The following is a 16,377-nucleotide window of genomic DNA, read 5'->3' on the forward strand; positions in this document are numbered from 1 at the left end:
TGAATCAAATTTTCCCTCAGGGAGACTACAATGCACTTCCTGATGCGATACTGTATTAGACGGTTGCATAGTTATAATTTTGTCCCTGATATTATCGATCTTATAAGTGAAGAAGTTCATAAAGTCATTACTGCTGTGTTGCAAGGAAACTTTTGGGCTTGAAGCTTTCTTTTTCGTTAGTTTAGCCACTGTTTCAAATAAATACCTAGGATTATGTTTATTATCTTCTAATAGGGTTGAAAAATAAGCAGATCTAGCAGCTTTTAAAGCCTCTCTGTAAGCAATCGAGCTCTCCTTCCATGAAATCCTAAACACCTTGTTGTGGAAATTATCAATATTCAAAAACCTGGATGAAGGAGACAAAGTCGATTCTCAAAAGATTAAACAAAGTATTTTATTTCATGCATGAAATAAGACGTTCCCACACAGACAGCGTCTGATATGAGAAGGCCCATGGCATTCTCACGCAGAGAGCATCTGACATGAGAAGGCGAAGGCTAGTCCCTTTCGCCAATGTTATATACCCTAACACATCCTGTGTAAAAAACCTCTTGTTACCTTAAACCCAGACTTCTTAGCTCATGGTCTCATGTGCTCATGATCTCATGTCCAACATTATTTTCTATCTAGACAGAACAACTTGTCATGTCAGCAAAAGTTTCCTGTTTTTAGCTACAGATCTTGTGTGCTGATCGAAACTGCGCACACACATATTGTCAGCCTTCACATGACTCAGAGAACATTTCGTTCCTGAAAGTTTGTCCTAACTTTTAACATTTCTAAAAGCTTGGTTTTATATCTTTAATAATGTGCTTTTTGCTTATATGATTATATTCCTTTAAATTTTCATGAGTAAACAATACATCTTCAATGCTAATAAAAGTTGTACCCATATAAAAGTAAAAGAAACACATCTAAATGTAAAATTTCCATAACAATCCCCCATATGTTCATTCAAAGAACATACACACAATTTGACATTTACTTTTCCATAATCATTGTAATTCACAACAGGTAAATTTTCCCCATAGTTACTTAATTTTCTAGTCAAACTCATGTTCGCTCTCGTTCTCATAATCCTCATCATCATCAGCCACTAAAACATTAACTTCGTCCTCTGGTACCCTACTTATCATTGTTGTGTATTCCCCTGGATTCATTCTCATCATTGTTACAGTCACTGCCTTAGCAGTGATTCTAGAAATACAATTCATTAAACATGGAATCATCAAAAGAAAAATCAAAATCAAAATCCGATTGGCATAATGGTACTTATTAACAATTTCGTCCACCCCTGCAGGCCCAAGAACAATTATCTAGTGAAGATGACATTTCATCTGGAGTGGCTATGGCCATTTTCATGTGTTCTATTATGTCTGATATATTTTGATAGACGTCAGTCAAATTAAAACAACAAGAGGTTCCTAACATTTTGCATATTTTCCAATAATATGTTATACATTTGTTATTATTCATGATTATCGTGGTTTTACAGTGTGCTGTATCAGCCATTATTACCCCTTGTTGCGTCCCTAATTTACATAAACATACGTCGCCTAATTGCGGTTTCACTGCCCCTACCCTGTCAAAGTCTCTAGTGCTTTGTTCTGATGGGTTCTGACATTTGACTTTCTTTGGAGATATTGATTTGATTTCTATAGAATTTTCACATTCAGTAATTTCTACATAGTACATGGAATTAACCCTATTAATTCTCCTAAATTTTCAGTGATTTCTTCTAATTCCAAAAACTCTGGCATCATTCTAATGTAATGACCCTGAAGTGAGATATACCCCGCCCCTGGTCCATAGACCATCAAAACTCTGATAGCACCCTGATTACCTCCGTACTCATCTTGCCATTGACATGGATCCTTACAAAAATACATGGTCTTACCCCATTTTCCCTTTGTCATTTTCACCTCTATATGCTATCATCTCGTGCTAGGCTTACAGCCACATTAATTAAGAGGATAAGAGTTAGTAACATATTGCCACACAGTACAACCTTGTCAGGCGAGAAAATGTTCTTATGTGAACGATATCAGTCCCGTTTCTCTATGTATTTTTGGTCTCAGGGCAGGTCTAGTTGATATGATCAGACAGGTTATTCCAATGCCCACGCCGTTAAAGTTCCACAAAAGTCCTTGATACAGTTCTGACCACTCCTAAAATTGCAGGATCGTCTCTTACTATTGATTCGTCTGCTCTCCAGTGACGGTGGTTTTCAAATTGGTAACCTACGGGATGACACGCCTCTGGTTAGTCTGATCTCTGTTTGGCACTCGTTAGCTTTGAGTGGGATTCTTCTTCCGTTGCAGCTTCCGCATGAGCTGATGCTTCTCGACAGTGCGTCCCATGGCATCCACGAAGCCCTCTCCTCGACTTTCACCGCATTGTGAGTTGTCAGCAAAACCTGGAATGGCCCCTGTCACCTTTTCGCCTTCCAATGCTTTCGTCTCAGATCCTTTATCAACACGAAATCTCCTGGCCGGATGCTGTGCAGGGCCGTCTCAGCTGGCTCTGGAACTGCTGCCTGGACCTGTTTTGAGATATCACAGAACACCTTATCCAGTTCAACACAATATTGCAACATGTCATTTTCACACCGACTTGTGTCAGGCAATGTTCGAGGATTTTGTGCGTCCCAGCCCCTCTTTCTCATTCTCTTGTAAGTTAGCTCCTCCCCATTCTGGATGTACCCAGAAATGTTTCAAATTGAAATTGCACTGTTTACAAAATGTGAACCATTGTCACTTAATAATTTTTCAGGATTTCCCCATGGTGGGACAATTTCTGTAGGAGCAGTTTTGCCACTCCTTTTGAATCTGCCTTTGTTGTTGGCATGGCTTCTACCCATTTTGAAAACATGTCGACTGCCACTACGCAGTATTTCTTTTTGTCAGATTTTGATAATTCAATATAATCGAGCATTACATGTGAGAATGGTCTCTGCGGCCTGGGGTGCCCCACCTGTATCATTGCCTGACCCCTCCCCACATTGTTAGTCCCACAAATCAAACATCTGCTGCAAAAATCTGCTGCCACTGTGGAAAAAAACTTTGGTAAATCAGTTATTTTGCATAATAGTAAACATCCTCCCTTTTGAGACATGGTCCAATCCATGCATCAAACTTGCATATACCTGAAAGAAAATGAGAAGGTAAACATGGTTTGTTATTTATTGGTTTGGGCCCCATTGTCCATTTTTATATTCCCGGCCTGCCTTCCTCCATTTCTCTTTATCATAGGCAGAAGAGTGTTGTTGTTGCATCGCTTCTGTCACCTAGTTCCTCATTCAGCTGTATTGCAATGGTTATCTGAACAGGAAGTCGAGCTGCAGCCTTCGCTGCTACACTCTGTTGTCCTGTTTTCCTTAGAAAGGTCATCACTACCCTACGTATGAGCCTGGCACTTGCAAACTGCCACTTCCTTTTTCATGGATACTGCATTTTCTTTTGCCTATAGTCAGATTTAGGCTTTATTTGAATCGGCTCACAATCTGCAATCAGACCTACATCATTTTTTTTATTTTTTTTTTATCAGTAGCCCATAATCATTTTGGAAACTCTCTCCAACCCGTCTGTTATGACAGGGAGTTGTGTTAAACTCGGTCTGTTTAGTTTCACTTCCTCATCCAACACTGTGACTGCTCTCAAACTTCTGTTTTATGACATGGCTATTTGAACCAAACGGTAATTTCACTTTGGCAGATCAGTCGTTTTTGATCTATTATGACCCAGTCGGTCAGTTCATGGCACCTGGCCATGAAGGGACCCGCGTCACGCCATTCAGCCTTCACTGGTTTGGCCAGTGATATGAGGCTTGTGCATTTTCCATGTCATAAAACACTGTCTGTTTGTCAGTCAATTTCACATTCAAAACACACCATTGGTCAGTCCAATACACATAGTCAGTCGTCACAATTTCTATGTCAACATTAAATCATCGCTGCGCATATTCATCATCAGGATCAGTGCTGACATGCAAAGTGCAATGTAAATCTGAATCTCTCATAAATTCAGAAGATGGCAACACTCTGTCTTGAGCCTTTGTGGTAAGACATGTGTCAGAAATTTGCCATTCATATACAAACAGAGTTTCCTCTGTGCCTTCAGTTTCATACCGCACTCTCACGTCAGCTGATAAGCCCTGATCATCACAGTGAACAAAACACCCAATTTACAAAGTAAATCCCTTCGCATTAAATTCACTGGACATAACTTAGTAATTTAAAAAACAATGCTCAGTTTTTATTTTTATTTTCCCCTTCAATTGAACACTCAAGTGTTTTCGAATATGGTTTTATGGCCACATGACCAGTTGCACCTCTGGAAGAAGTCGTCTTACCAGAGAGTGGAATTGGTTTTTCAAACTCTGTGGCTTTAATGACAAAATTGGAAGCTCCCGTGTCAAGTAGAAATAGTAAAGATACGTCATTAACAGTCATTTCATCAAGGGTAAAGAAATATGAGTCTTATAGAAAACCCTAGCAAGCAAGTCTTCATTGCATAGAGCAGAATCAGAAAATAAAGGTAAATTATACTCATCAGCTGGAGAGACAGGAACCCCGTCGCTCACCCCTCCTCCTCCTTTCAATCCGCCTGACTCCTGCCTTTGCCGTGTGGGCATTCATCACGCCAATGTCCTTTTTGTCCACAATGAAAACATTTGTCTGGATCATAGGGCTCTTTGCGTTGTTGTTGAAATGGTTGACAGTTTCGTCCTTTTCCACGACCACGACCACGTCCTCTGCCTCTTCCTCGGCCATTGTCTCTCTGGTTCTGTTGGTGATGGTTGGAGTTGTTGTTGCCCATATACACACCTTGCATTGTCACCAGGGCCAACATGAGGTCTTTGTCTTGCTTGGCTGCGTTGATTTTTCCCTGCACTTTCATGATGTCTTGCGTGTCGTCTCATTTCTGCTGTGGAGGCCATTGCCATCCGACACAGCTCTTTTGAATTGCTTTTGAAATGTCACTGTCCAATCCGTCCAAGAACAAAGTCTTTACTCTCATTTTCTGGAGGGTTGCAGAGTGGTGGCATGGTTCTTTGTGTGGTGCGTTAGGAACTGCGTGACCCCGTCCTTCTGCGGCGGCTGGAATCTGGTTAGGATTGCGAGGAGTTGGAAGATGAGCCGGATGAGTCCTGTCCTCCTCTCTTATTCTCACAAAACAAAAACAAAACAAAACAAACAATGCCATAATAGGGAGAAGAAGAAACAATGTCAGAGCAGTCATTTTTAAGATTGCATAATGCTTTTCTCTATGTGTCTTGTCTTTCTTCTTGACAACGTGAGTCGACCAATTTTGCTTTAGTTTTAGTCAAATGTGACATACTTAACCCCCATTAAACCCATATTGCTCTTTTAAATACGGCACATATTCATGATACCAAATTCCTATAGCTTTGTCCATTATTTTGTATGAACCTTTCGAGAAATCAACCTGTTCTCCATCCTTCTTTTTTGAATTTTCGTTACACATTTTTACTTAGACAATTTTGTTTGTTCAATTTCCCTATATTAATTTATTTTATTAATCCATATTTGCGTATTTTTATTTATTATTTTATTACTTTATATTTATCTATCAATTTTCCTCGCGCAGTCACCCACGCTCTCCTCTACGTATTAACTTTTCCCTGGCGCAGCCACCCCACGCCTTGCCTTCATCCGTCGATGCAGGTCTTTCCAAATTGCCTAAATTCGTCAATATAGGTCTTTCCCAGACAAGTGCTTATGTCTGGTGTTTGAGAAATTTCAGCCTTATTCTCAAAACTCTGGCTCTTTAGGGAAATTTTAATACGTTATGTGGTCTTATCCCAGACCTGTTTGGGAACTTGCTATCAGGTCTATCCCAAACGTGACTCTTTAGGAAAAAAATATTCAATACGCAAATATCAATCAACAAAATTTGTCTTATTTGCTACATAAGAAATTTTCTCTCACCGTCTTGTGAGTCTCACTGTCTGTGAGTTCTTTAATCTTGGGATTGCGTCCACCTAGGTCGTCGTGAGGAGTTGAACAATTCTCTCTCCTTAACATTGAGGATTTTGAGCCGTAGAGTGTTCTCTCGGGATGGCCAGTCAACTGTTCCCCTCACGACGATCATCGGTGTTGCAATCCCATCCTCGTCGCCATTTGTTGTGGAAATTATCAATATTCAAAAACCTGGATGAAGGAGACAAAGTCGATTCTCAAAAGATTAAACAAAGTATTTTATTTCATGCATGAAATAAGACGTTCCCACACAGACAGCGTCTGATATGAGAAGGCCCATGGCATTCTCACGCAGAGAGCATCTGACATGAGAAGGCGAAGGCTAGTCCCTTTCGCCAATGTTATATACCCTAACACATCCTGTGTAAAAAACCTCTTGTTACCTTAAACCCAGACTTCTTAGCTCATGGTCTCATGTGCTCATGATCTCATGTCCAACATTATTTTCTATCTAGACAGAACAACTTGTCATGTCAGCAAAAGTTTCCTGTTTTTAGCTACAGATCTTGTGTGCTGATCGAAACTGCGCACACACATATTGTCAGCCTTCACATGACTCAGAGAACATTTCGTTCCTGAAAGTTTGTCCTAACTTTTAACATTTCTAAAAGCTTGGTTTTATATCTTTAATAATGTGCTTTTTGCTTATATGATTATATTCCTTTAAATTTTCATGAGTAAACAATACATCTTCAATGCTAATAAAAGTTGTACCCATATAAAAGTAAAAGAAACACATCTAAATGTAAAATTTCCATAACAACCTCTAGTTTTGTTTTCTTCCAGTTGCGCTCCATTTTTCTGGCTGCTCTCTTAAGGGCCTGAGTGTGCTCGTTGTGCCACGGCGTTGGACTATGTTCTTTAATCTTCTTTAAGCGCAGCGGAGCAACTGTGTCTAAAGTGCTGGAAAAGAGAGAGTTAAAAGTTTCTGTCGCAATATCGAGATCTTCTAAGCTATCCGGGATGCTGAGATGATGAAACTGATTAGGAAGATTATTGATAAAGCAATCTTTAGTGGCAGAAGTGATCGGTCTAATATATTTATAACACGGAGTCGGCTTTGCAGCCTTGGCTAAATGTAATTTACACGAGACTAGATAGTGATCTGAGATGTCATCGCTCTGTTGCAGTATTTCAACGGCATCAATATCTATTCCATGTGATAGTATTAGATCTAAAGTATGATTACGACAATGAGTCGGTCCTGACACGTGTTGTCTAACTCCAATTGAGTTTATAATGTCTTTAAATGACAATCCCAATGCATCTTTTTCATTATCTATGTGTATATTAAAGTCACCAACAATTAGTACTTTATCTGCAGCCAATACTAATTCTGATAGAAAGTCCGCAAATTCTTTGATAAAGTCTGTATGGTGCCCTGGTGGCCTGTATACAGTAGCCAGCAGAATTTTCAAACGTGATTTATCGTTTACACTAGATATTTTTACATTAAGCACCAACACTTCAAAAGAATTATATTTACAACTAGATTTCTTAGTGGTTTTGAAAATATTACTATAAATTCCAGCAACACCTCCTCCTTTGCGTTTCAGACGAGGTTCATGTTTATAACCGTAATCTTGTGGGGTTGACTCATTTAAAGCAATGTAATCGTTTGGTTTTAGCCAGGTTTCTGTTAAACACAGCACATCTAGGTTATAATCTGTAATCATATCATTAACTATTAGCGCTTTTGAAGTAAGAGATCGAATATTCAGCAACCCAAGCTTTATCATTTGCTCATTTGTATTATATCTGTTTTTTATTTGTTGAAGATCAATTCAATTTTTAACCTTAGATGGGTTTGAACGTATTTTGGATTTCCAAGTTCGGGGAACAGACACAGTCTCTATATGATGATATCTAGGTGAAAGAGTCTCTATGTGATGGGATTTATCTGACCTTGGTGACGTGAGGCCGCTAGCAGACGGTCGGTTAAGCCAGTCTGTCTGCTTCCTGACCTGAGGCCCAGATTGTCATGTTTTAGCTCTAAGACTATGAGCCAAATTACTAGAGAGAAGAGCAGCACCATCCCAGGAGGGATGAATACCATCTCTTTTCAACAGGTCAGGTTTGCCCCAAAAACTTTTCCAATTGTCTATGAATTCTATATTATTCTTTTTCCTTTTTACTTTTTCCTAACGAGTCTGCGCATTTATGGTCTGTTCTCCCGATTTAATTTACGATATATCCCATGAATGATTCACTGGAATGCACTAAGAATCGTGTTTTTCTCCCCAAATAAAAAACGATTCACGTTCCAGGCTTGTTTTCACAAGGATGTTTTAAAATGTAATTGTCTCCTTTCCAGGTAAATATCTATTTATTGTCTGTCAAAACGACTGAAATCCCTTTGAAATATTTCCTTCAATGTTAATTGGTTGAATCTCATTGTAGCCTACTCAGTTCTTGAAAATGGTTATTGCGTTCATAGAGCGAATCTTTCGCTGATTGTTTACAGTTTAACGGAAGTTACTCCCATTATTCGCTCAAAGCGTCATAGGGAAAAGATGGATACCCAGTCAAAGCCATTTGAAAGCAAGCCTGCGACCCACCTTACCCGGAAAAGTGTAATGCCTGCTGCTTGCATACGCTGGGAAGGAGACAAGAGGCCATTTTTTAAATGGATGTCAATTCACTACGCTGAACTGCTTTTGTGAGGAAATACACACTTTCTCAGAGCCACGGACTCTCGTATCTCCCAGTTCATTAGGAGATGTGTGTTCCTCCCCAGCTAACAATGACCAAAACTAAACGTTTGGAAAATGTTTTTCGAACAAAACTGTGTTAGTTGGGTCATATCTCTCAGTCTCTTCTGTTATGAGTAGCCTAGTATACTCTTTAAAAGATCATTCTATACAACAAGGACGCTAACTATAACGATAAAGATACCCTATAGTAAATAATTTTAAATGTAAAAAAAATAGCACAGTCTACACAACGAGTATAACGATAATGACAGAGGAATCGCTGGAATCACACTCAGAATCCATCCAGCTTTAAAGAGCTCAAGCATTTTGTGGCAGATGACAAATTGCTTATGATATATCATGGACGCTAATACAGTTAACTTTATAGTTATTGCTCCTGGTGTGAATTGGGCCTAAATGTGACTGCACCAATACAGCAAATGAAGTTTGAATTCTTGGAAAGTCAAATGTTATGGCTTAAAATTGCGCTTTTTTTTTCTTTTCTTTTTTCTCAAGGCTAATTTGAACATTGCAGGTTAGTTTTTTGTTTGTTTGTTTTAGTTTACTATCTATATGATTTATATATAGATTTATATTGCTTTTATGTACATCTAGTTATATATGCTGTATTATAACCATAACTCACATCACCAGAGGGTGACTAAACTGTGAATGACCAGTAGATGGCAGTGTTGTGGTATTTTTGAGTATTTGGGCATTTTACTGAACAGATAGGGGGCAGTGCAGCCTGTACAACCTTCAACATCAGGATCATTCTGTCATCATTTCCTCTCATTCAGCAATGCACTGGATAATTGAGAACAAATATGGCAAAAATTGCAGTTTAAAAAAAAAAATTGATGATGAGAGATTTAGAACAGGGAGTCTTAATACTAGATTTTTACTTTGGTGTAAAGCATTTGACAAGGATCACATGGTTCAGTGTAAAACCCAAAACAATCATTCTTCTGTTCGGTTTTTGATTACATCAAGGAAACAGGACGTCGTCCACTCTTATTCCATTATGACCTCTTCTGCTCTTTATGAATGACTCTTAATAAACTCACACACACACACACACACCTCCTGTGACGGGACACTTGCTTTGAGTTACTGCGGTGTTACAAGCCCTCTCTGTAGCAATGCTAGTAAATGTCACTGGCAGATTAAATTAAATCAAATGACACTTTTATTTGTTTACTCAGGTGCTAAAAGTCACAACAAACATGTGAGGAATACATTTTATATCTGTTTGCCATTACATTGATATACAGTATGATTGATATAGACCAACATGTGTTCAACCTTTTCCTTAAAATCTGCTCTTTCTTACAGGTATGATTGATTTTTTCCATAAAAAAGTAACTTAAAAAACATCAATAATTTAGTTTATCAATAAAGTGTTTTATCATTTGCAACACACACTTTAGCAGGATCACGACTCTCATTAGACATCTGACTGTACTGACATTTATACTTCTGAATGGCATAATTATGCAATTAAATAATTACGTAAGAATCTGATGATATATATGCAGTTTGGTCTAACTTTGGTGTTTCCTTATAGAGACCCTATTAGAAGCCATAGACGCACACATTTCTATTAACAGAGACAGACACTTAATGTGTGTGAGTGTGTGTGAGTGAGAGAGAGAGATTTGATCAGGTTCTCTAAGGTTCTCCCTCTGACCAGGACTCAGATAAATGTGTATAACACAGACGCTTCATTTAGATCTGTCCGGGGCCTTTCAGATAAGGCCATTTTCAGGCTGCCATCCATTAGCTGCACACACACTTGCATCCATTAGCTGCACACACACACTTGCATCCATTAGCTGCCAGACTCACAGCAAGCCTCATTTAAAGGGCCAGTGTACAGCTAGAGATCAAACTCAGACACATTGTTACATTTATGCATTTATTGTACATTATTAAGTGTTACTTTATAACAATATATATTATAAGTGAGAAGGGCAGGGAAAGATTTCCATTGAATCGACCTTGAGTTGTATAAACTACTATTATAATACTTTTATGGTTATATATATATATATATATATATATATATATATATATATATATATATATATATATATATATAGATGTGGTCAATGAATAATGAATGGAAATTATTAAATTATCATTTTGCATTTGGAATGACATCAGGCTGTTTAAATAATGACAGAACATTTATTTTGGGGTTGTTAAGGGCAAATGAGGTAATAATAAAGCAGATGTGTACTTCAGTTGTTAGAATAAATAAATAATATACAGGATCTCTTTTATCTTCTCAGTGTGAGACGTTTTCACTTTGTTTAAGTTCATTTGTCGATAATACATAAGTTTTACCACAGTTTTATTATACCTTATAAAGTGCTGCAGGGTTTACGTACTCTTTAGTCCAAAACCTGGAAATGATTTCCGACACTTACGATCCCATCTTCCTGAAATCAATGTGTTTTTTATTATTATTAAATGCTTGAAATAAGGTGTGTGGTGAACACAAGATATTTTCATTTTATTCAATGACATAAAATACTTTACATTTTAAGGCTTTTACTTGTCTAGAAGTATCTAAATGGGAAAGATAAAAAAAAATATTTATTGAAGAATATCATGACGAAGACAACATGTAAGAATCATAATCTTTTGAGAGCTTATTTTTGTTTTACGGTTATATTCTGATATAATTGTCTTTTATTTTGACATCCTTGCTCTGTTTATTTTCCGTTTCCTTGGTTTCTGATTATGTCCTCATTTGTACTCATGATTATCACCTGTGTCTCATTTACTTCCTTGTTTGCGCTTATATATACACTGTATAGAGCTCCGGAGGCTGACGTCACGCAATCTAAACTCCGCCATTTTGGCAGTCAAACAAGAGAGCGCCAGAGCAGCTGTAGCACTGGTATCGATAGTGGTCGAATGATTATTCAAAGCCAGACTGTTTAAACCTAAATATTTCAACATAGTGGACAGCTGCTGTGCGCCTGCATGCCATAACAGAAACATTTGTGATTAAAGGGTTAATATTTCATGACATTTATTGTGTCTACTGTACTCACAGTGATATAGCCTACAGCTATGCTGGTTAACGTTACCTACAAACAAGGACAGCTAGGGTCGATTACGTTAGCTAATCGTCTAATTATGATAACGTCTGTTTCACATATACTTTACTCCGTTTACAGTGTGTTTGCGGTGCGTGAGCGGGCACTAGTGTGCTTGTTTAATCTATTAAGTTGTGCTATGTACTGGTCTATGTCTTTTGAATTAAATTGCGCAGTAACCTCTGTTGCCTTGAAACTCATGCTTCCGTCATTCATTCATATTCGCTCCCGGCTTTTTTTTCTGCCAAAATGGTGGCCCGAACACCGGTAGTCCCGTGGGGTCCGGAGCTCTATAGCCCTGTGTTTTCCTTTGTGCTTGTAGGTTGTTGTTGACACATAGCATGATTTCTGTTTCTAGAGGTTTCGATTGTAATAAAAACTGTTTATCGAAGACTCCTTGTCTCTTCTGTAGATGTCTAAAGACACTTTACCGTTTTCTGCAATAGAAAAAGCCACTGGAAAAATCCTATTGGGTTTTAGTCGAGGAAACTTTTGTCGAGGCCTAAATTTAACGAGTTGAATATTGTGTAACTTAAAAAAAGTTGAAAGTTGCTCAACTTATTTTGATGACTTAAAGCAATGTGTTGTCTTAACTTATTGATCATATTTTTTTTTTTACAGTGTGGTTGACCTACAAAAAACAGCGCTTTATAATAATGATACTCTGCAAGTTGCCATGTTGTTATCGACAATAAAAAAAAAATTTTTGCTTTACGTATTTTAGTGATTTTGAGCAAGCCAGTGCTCGACCGACATCAGCTCATATATGGTGTAGCTTTTCAAATCACGCCTACACCCTTGATTCATATGAGCTAATACACACATCTATAGCTCAGAGAGACACAGTGTGTGTAGACGGGCGGATCGCTGTGTTTCATTCAGACTGGACTGAACCCCTCATATTACTCAGCATGCATAGCGTGCCACCAACTCTTCCTCCATCATAAAGGCACAGACATCCATGTACAGTATGAGTGTGCTGTGTATCACACACACACACACACACACACACGTTCTGTGTCACGCTTCACCTGTTCTAATAGGCGCTTCTGGCAAACAAAGTCATGGCAGTCATTAGTTCGAGCCACTGTAAATGTCACCTGTTCAAATCTATATAATAATGCCGCCTACAGTCCGTTCCAATTTCCCCCTTTCCTGTTTGTATAAAACAAACTGTGTGGGGTTTGCCAGCCTTCAGCGCTTTTGTCCATGTTGACTGGTGAAATTGTTCAATGCTTCCAAAGCAGTTTACAAAATATGACAAACATAACAACAACTTTCGATAAAAACCAACACTTGAGACAAACAAACGCCTACAATAAATGTAAAAGTTGCATAATGGAGAAAAGGAAGAAAGAGAAGGGGAGGCACTGGAAGAGTGAAAAGATACTTTCTTCCCGTCCCCCTTCTCAAGGTCTCCGCTGGAGTCGGGTGTCCAAGATCCTTCCCACAATCCAATGAGGCACTATAAATTCCACTCGACCGCACCGGATGCGTTTCTCTCTCCGACGACTTTTACTGCGTTCCCACACACTGAGGTGGTAAAAAAACGATTGATTTACACACTTGATGATAAATATGGCAGGCTAGTCACACTGTGGGCAGTTTTATCCACCATGGCCAGACCGGGATCAGATCTTCCCGAAGGAAATTGCTGACAAACGCATGGCCAGTGTTCCTGAACAAGTGCAATGAAGTAAAATTAATGTGCGCGAGTAAAGTGAGGTGAATAGGGAAGGATAAATGTTAAAAAGGTGTTACGCGCCAGTAAACATCCTGGATAGCAGGGTTCTTTGTATTGTGTTTGATACTTTTACATGTCTAGACATGCTTTAAAGGGATATTTCACCAAAAAATGAAAAAGTCTGCCATCATTTACCCTTATAATATTCCAAATTGTACTTATTTCGTCCATGAAACACAGCTTGAGATGTGTTGCTGAATGTTTACAATACTCTTTTCCATATTGTGATGGGTCAAGCTCCAAAAGATCTAAAAAACACACCACAAAAGCACCATAAAGTATAAAACTGGTGCACTTTAACGACTTAAAGTGGTCATATGATGATTTTTAACATTTCCCATTTCCTTTAAAGGGTTGGTATAATGCCCTTTTCAGGTATAATGTCCCCAGAGTGTGTGTATGTGAAGTTTTAGCTCAAAATACCCCACATATATTTTTATATAGCATGTTAAACTCACTTTTTGAGGGTGAGCAAAAACTCACTGTTTTTGTGTCTGTCCCTTTAAATGCAAATAAGCTGCTGCTCCCGGCACAGGGGGCGGAGCTTCAAGACCTTGTCCTTTTACCTCACACACACACTCACACACACACACACACACACACACACACACACACACACGCACTGAACATTTCAAAAACTTTTGGCCTTTTATGTTCAAACTGGAGACAATGATGGAGAGACTCAAGAAGAAGTGACAACATGTAGAAGAACAGGACATTTCTGAGTGGTTAGTTGATGAATTTATGAAGCTTATGTGTAGTTATCTTCTAGTCACTGATTAGCATATTCTGTCTTGATAATCTATAACCCATGAAGAAGTTAATTGTAGTCTCTACCAGCCGTTTGTTGTAGTCGTTAAAAAACTATTTCTTTAAAAGCAAATATCTCCCTTTGTTTTGGAATTAGCAACGGAGGCTTGTATGAGATGCGTAAGAAATTAGTCCTGCACACAAGAGCGTTTTAAAGGACAAAAACCTGACAGATGTCTTGAAATACATCATCTGAGCAATTATTTGAGGTGTGGTAATCATAGTATAGTGGAATAATTGACTCCGAGCCGTTGAATTATTGAAAAATAATGCACACCCGAGGTTTGTATGTTATACATGTTATAATGTAAATTATTCCTTACATTTTTTTTTTCCAATATACTTAAGCCATTTCATATATTGATCATAAATATATGGAAAGGGTATAATGACACATTTTTAGTATTTGAGTGATTCTTTTAAATACTGTTAATTACTTTTTAATTCGTGTATAAAATGTTCACCCATGAGGATGATATGAATTCCTGGTATTAGTTAATGTGAGTTTATGGCTCCGTTCAGTTAGAGATGGAAAGAAACGTTTAGCAAAGCGCTAGTCAATATAGCGCACACTTGTCATTGCCGTGTCTGATTCTGCTCTCGTGTCTCTCTTTAGGGCTGTCTGTCTCGTGGAGGTTTACAAACGTGCTTGGCAGGCTTTCCTTCTGGCAGCTGGGCACAATGGTTTGGCATGTGTCTCAAACCAGAATATGCTTGATTCTCCCACAGCCAGTGTATTTCTAATTTGTGAGCTCCAGGGATCCATCATCTTCCCAATAAAAGCCATTTAACAGATGATTCCAGCTGTGTCTGATTGCATTCAAGTTGGGGCCGAGTCAGGGGACAAAATCCAGGAAAGGTTTAGGTTCAATACAAGTCAAGTACCATCATCTGTCATAAAGCTTCTGTGACGTGCTGCCGCCAGTTGTAAAATCATGTTTACAGTATAATTCACGTACAATGGAAGTCAAATGAACAATTGGTTAAAGGGGGGGGGGGGGGGTATAATGCCCTTTTCACAAGATGTAAGATAAGTCTCTGATGTCCCGAGAGTGTGTGTGTGAAGTTTTAGCTCAAAATACCCCACAGATATTTTTATATAGCATGTTAAAGTGTCACTTTTGAGGGTGAGCAAAAACGTTTTTGTGTCTGTCCCTTTAAATGCAAATGAGCTTCTGCTCCCGGCACAGGGGGCGGAGCTTCGATTACCTCCTCACACTGATACACACTGGAAATTTCAAAACCTTTTAGCCTTTTATGTTCAAACCGAACTCAAGAAGAAGTGACAACATGTAGAAGAACAGCACATTTCTGAATGGTTAGTTGATGAATTTATAAAGCTTATGTGTAGATATCTTCTAGTCATTGATTAGCATATTCTGCCATTTTAAAGCAGTCGGTTTCTGCAAGTGAAATTAGTTTTACCTCAAGTTTTAATTTAGTGCATTTTTACAGTGACATACTGTATATTACAGTAAAAACTATACAATTAACAGTAAATTACTGTAGCAGTGTTGCCAGTATTTTACTGTAAAAAAACCTGGTAAGGCCTAACAGTGCACTTGATGTCCAACGTACAATCCAGAAAACCAGTTGAGAAGCAGTGTGTTAAAGATTCATTCAGTTAATGGTCGCAGTTTCCATCACACATACGCATTGTGTAGCTGAGCATCTGCGAGCTGAGATTAGAAATGACCAATGGAAGGTCAGAGGTTAACAAGGGCACGTTTAATCCCTGAGCTGTTGTTTGAGTCTTCCTGTTTGTGCAGCTGCGCGCGGGAAGAGGAGAGCGAGCGTCTGAGAGAATGAAGGACAGACGCAGCGAGAGGATATGAGCGTCGTGAAGGTGCAAACAGAAAGTGTGACCTCTGACCCCTGAGAAAGAGTGACATGCTCAGCTCAGCAGGACATCAGCCTCTTCCATCACGTTCCCTTTACATTGAGCCATTCAACCGTGTGCAGTTTACTATAGATTTTAATAAACATTTTGGATTCGATTAATCGTGATTAATATATATG

The 16,377-nt window shown here is 38.5% G+C and overlaps 1 long non-coding RNA gene across 1 annotated transcript; it reads right to left on the bottom strand.

Moving 5' to 3' along the window:
• Window positions 1-322: 322 nt before the first annotated feature.
• LOC306999056 lies at window positions 323-6,756 on the bottom strand. Its single transcript, XR_013797720.1, has 3 exons — window positions 6,385-6,756; window positions 5,951-6,172; window positions 323-2,542 (listed from the first exon to the last, which is right to left on the bottom strand). It is a non-coding gene; the product is annotated as an uncharacterized lncRNA (long non-coding RNA).
• Between the last annotated feature and the right edge of the window lie 9,621 nt (window positions 6,757-16,377).

Source organism: Phoxinus phoxinus (genome assembly GCF_949152265.1).
Source record: "Phoxinus phoxinus genome assembly, chromosome: 1".
Taxonomy (NCBI): domain Eukaryota; kingdom Metazoa; phylum Chordata; class Actinopteri; order Cypriniformes; family Leuciscidae; genus Phoxinus; species Phoxinus phoxinus.